Source organism: Amblyomma mixtum, chromosome 3 (genome assembly GCF_055824585.1).
Source record: "Amblyomma mixtum isolate Tamu chromosome 3, ASM5582458v1, whole genome shotgun sequence".
NCBI classification, from domain to species: Eukaryota; Metazoa; Arthropoda; class Arachnida; order Ixodida; family Ixodidae; genus Amblyomma; species Amblyomma mixtum.
The window spans coordinates 405,833,757-405,838,104 of record NC_143014.1 but is presented as its reverse complement, the minus strand read 5'-3'; positions in this window follow the sequence as shown (position 1 = coordinate 405,838,104).

The window sequence follows — 4,348 nt, the reverse complement described above, 5'->3', positions numbered from 1 at the left end:
TACTCTGCGGCCTTTGCTGCTCGGGCCTCAGTACACGCTTCCCAGCATGAAGATGGTCAGCGCCATCCAACCAACACCTCAGGATTGGCGGAGCAGGTACTACAGTCATTGTCGTTGTAGCAGAGCGTACTGAGGCTCTTCCCGTAGGGTAATCGCGCCACAGACTTGAACGCTTTTATAGTGTTTAAATCTGGCGAATTTGGTTGAGCAACTGTTCTGATGGAAAAACAAGCTCTTTCTTATGTCTTCTCTTAAATGACTCGTCAAGATCAGAGGTTTGAATGCCTGAATTTGTGCTCAGTATGGGAAGATGTTTAAGTCTATTTAACTGGCTGACGCTTGGTTCTGATCACTGGCCTTTCGCATTGTTTTTTTGCGCTATCCTCGAGGTGCTGGAGTGCATTCCTGTTTGAGAATTACGTAGCTTGTTGTGTGCCCTTCCTGAAGGTACAGTGTTTTCATTGTCCAGTAATACTATCTTTTTTTGCGAGTATTTCATCATTACGATATTTCAAAATAACGAACGATTATTCACGACCCCGCAAACTTCGTTGTATCAAGATTTCAATTTTGACCCGACGTTTCGATCGTAGCATGGATCTTTTTCAGGGTCTTTCGGGTAGCGTTAGTACTTAGCCTCTGCAAAAATTACTTGCTTGGGAAGGAATTTCCCGTCGAAGAGGAGCATTGCTGAGGAGGATTTACCCAACAGTCTCGCCCCGACAATTTCGACTCCATGCGTTAGGACTCTAAGTTCCGCCAGTAGTTCTTTGGTCTTGAGGCCTGGCCCAACTCTATGGATGACTCCCCGGATCACATCATCCGGCGCGCTATGTACGTGTTGACTTCGTAGTTGACCCCCTGGATGCTGAGTTGTCTTATTTGCTTGATTTGTTTTGCCGTCTCTTCGGATGGCGTGCTCGTGATGATTATGTTGGATCCTCGGTGGACACCCGTCATTCAGTTGTAGAGTAAGGGAGGAAGTGGGAGTGAAAGAAGAAACAGAAACAGGGGCCGTAATGAAGAAAATGAAATTGAGGAAAGGAAATTACGGAGGAGGCCGCGCCGCTGCGCGGAGGAGAGGCCACAGTTGGCACGATCCCAGGGCACGGATGGACACAGCGAGCATGGACAGACACCGCGAGCATAGACAGACACCGCAAACATGAGCCATTAAAGGCTTTCGCCTTAAAATTCTCTTCAAAGCTTGTAGATACGTGGGGTGATGAGAGAGAGATGTGGACTGCAGACATTGACAACGTTGTGCCAGATGTGCAGCGCGGAAGCCATAGGCCGTCGGCGTTCATTGTGCTCATTGCCGTTGGCGTTTACTACGTTTTGCACTCCGATCATGTTAAGGAAAGGAAGTGCGCATAACTGGCTCCCTGGGTCAGCGGAAGCCTGAATCATGCGTACATGTATTTGGGGTGGTGAGAGAGATGTGTGTTACATGCATTAGCACTGACAATGGTAAGCAAACTCTCGGGATCACCCATTAACTTCAACCTGCCAGATGGGCAGGGTGGGTGGAGACATACGGGTGTGACAACCTCCCGAAATGCTTCCGTAGAAATCATCTTTAAGAGCCAGGTATTGGTGCAGCAAGTCGAGCCTATGTCCATCTATTTCTTCGATCACAAAGCTTCATTCATGAAAATCAAGAACTGTTTTTGGAGTATCTTTTGACGAAGGATTATGGTGTGAAAAATAACGTTGTAGTGGCCGGGTTCGATGACTGTAAAAAGTTCCACGTGCATTTGTTAAAAGCTTAGGGAACCTTTCTGAAGAAAATATTTACTCTTTGCCTTCAAAAGAAAAGCAGGGTTGTTGCAGCAGCCATGCAAATGCCACTGTTACTCGCATAATATCGATATGCCTTGATGGTTGGGAAAAGCAGCATACCTTAAAATCGATGATTTGGTATCGTAGCATCTCTCTTTGCTTGGTGGGGTAGTCTTGCAGGAGTTGTTGTGAATATGTTTTGCACTGCTTCAGTGCCTTGTGTAATCACCCTCTTTGCCACTATTATTATCTCTGTCTTTGATTTTGGGGCTATTGTATGCTCACTCCGGAATTGGTAAATTTGCGCCATCATTGCCTAGATCTGTCGGGGGTAATACTTCTCTTGAATGCGGTGGATGGTGCGATTGCTTTCTCTAGCCCATTGGTTTTCTGACCGAGGACGGTGCCTAAGTGCACGATGGTTGTGTAGGTATGAATTTCAATTTCGGCATTTTTATCAAAGTGCGCGAGGATCAGTTGGGGACTGTAAACGACGCCGAAGTTCCTTGAAGGTTTCTGCTTGCGGCACTCTCCACTTAAATGGCTCGTCTGCATTTGTCATTTGGGTTAGAGGTTTGGCAATGTGCGAAACTTTGTCATTTTGGTCAGAGGTACGGCGATGTGCGAGAAGTTCTTGAAAAATCATCGGTAATACATGCATAGTACAAGAAGTCTGCGTACAGCTTTATCACCTGGCAATGGAAACTGTGCGATTGCAGCTCTTTTATGCGGGTCTGGGCGTGCTTCCTCTTTGCAAACAATGTGGCCGAGAAACAGCAGCTCTTCATAGTCAAAGTGGCACTTCTCTGCTTTCAAGGTGAGAGTGGATGACTTGATTACCTCCAGTACTGTTCGAAGCCTTTTTAGATGATCTCCAAAGTTCAAGACAAAGTCAACTATGTCATATAAATATGCCAGACAAATCTTCCACTTCAGGCCTGACGGCATTATCCATTACTCCCTGAAATATCGCTGGTGCGGAACAGGGACCAAATGGCATCACCTTGACCTCGAAGAGACCATCCGGATTAATGAATGCGGTCTTCTCGCGATCTCTTTCATGGACCTCAATTTCCCGTAGCTGATCTTGAGGTCATCGATGAGAAATGCTTGGCATTGCACAGCCGGTCCAGTGTGGCGTCGATGCGGGGAATAGGGTAGACGTCCTTTGTTATCTTGTTCAGGTGGCGGTAATCACCGCAGAATCGAAGTGCGCCACCTTTCTTCCTCACTAGAACAACCGGTGCCGGCCAGGGGCTCTTTGATGGCTGGATGATGTCGTCGCGAAGCATTTCAAGGTAGCACACAGTAGGGGCTCTGGAGGAGAGGTCGGGCGTGCTGGTCGGTTACAATACGTTGCTTGGCAACCGGTATTTGTCGAACCTGCGGCAGTGACTAGAAGCACTCGCTGTAGCTTCTAAGCAGACAGCGGGCCTCGTCTTGTTTGTTCTGGGTCAGCGCTTGGTTTATGTCTAAGACGTGCTTGTGATCTTCCTTAGGTGAATCGTCTGGACGGGAAAGGGTGAAGACATCGAGAATGTTGGATAGTTCATTGATGAAAGGAATCCTTGTTCCTTTGTTAACGTGCCGGTATTCTTCGCTAAAGTTCGTCTGCAGCACTTCAGTTTGGCCATTGCAGAAGTGTACTATGCCTCTTGCGACGCCGATTCCGCGCTCTAGAACCAATTCCGTGTTCCCCTCGAGGAGAGCTTTCATGTTCTTGGCATCCGTGCCACCTGCGGTGACCATGACGGTTGACCGGTGTGGGATGCTTCCTTGTTCATCCAGGACAGTCAGGGCAACATGCTTCTTCTTGCTTTTCATCGAAAGGATAGCTTCATTTGTCGAAATTGTGATGAGCTTGGAACGCAGGTTGATGATCGCCTGATGCTCATTAAGGAAATCTATGCCCAGTATCACGTCGCGAGAACATGCTGTTGTACTACAAAGGCCACAGGCCTTGACGGCCAGTTGCGCTTTGCATCACCCTGTTGGGGTAGCTGCTCGTGTGTTTGAGCTAGGATGCTGGTCTGGAGGCTGGCAGATAGTGCTTGTATGAAAAACCCAACTCGAAGAAAATGATATGAATTCGCTTATGTTGTTTGGGAACGACGTGTATTTCGCTTTTTTTTTTTTTACAGCGTAATAGCAACCATTCTGATCTCCGTGGGCGCCTCAATTGATTTTACCTGCAGAAAAAGTGACGTGTGAGAACTGGGCACATATTCCGGTTATGCACCACTTTGTTAAGTGAAGCTGTCACGCAGTTATTACTGCCATCTGGACAAGAAATCCCCGTAGCGTGGTAGCAGTAACCTTCTTAGGCTGCTTCAGCTGCTTCTGCTGTCAGGTTTTTGTCTCATGCCTGGGGGCTCCAAGAGGCGCTTGAAATAACTTCTTCCAAAAGTGCTGTCTTTCACGTACTCGAAATCTGGCTGCGGAGTATATGGTCCGAAGGAATAGATTTTCTGCAGTGTATGTGTGCCCTGGTGTGTATGCTGCAGCTGAGATCTGTATGCGACTCGTGGTGCAGGAAGGACACGTGGTGGCGGCCAGTACAGAGGGC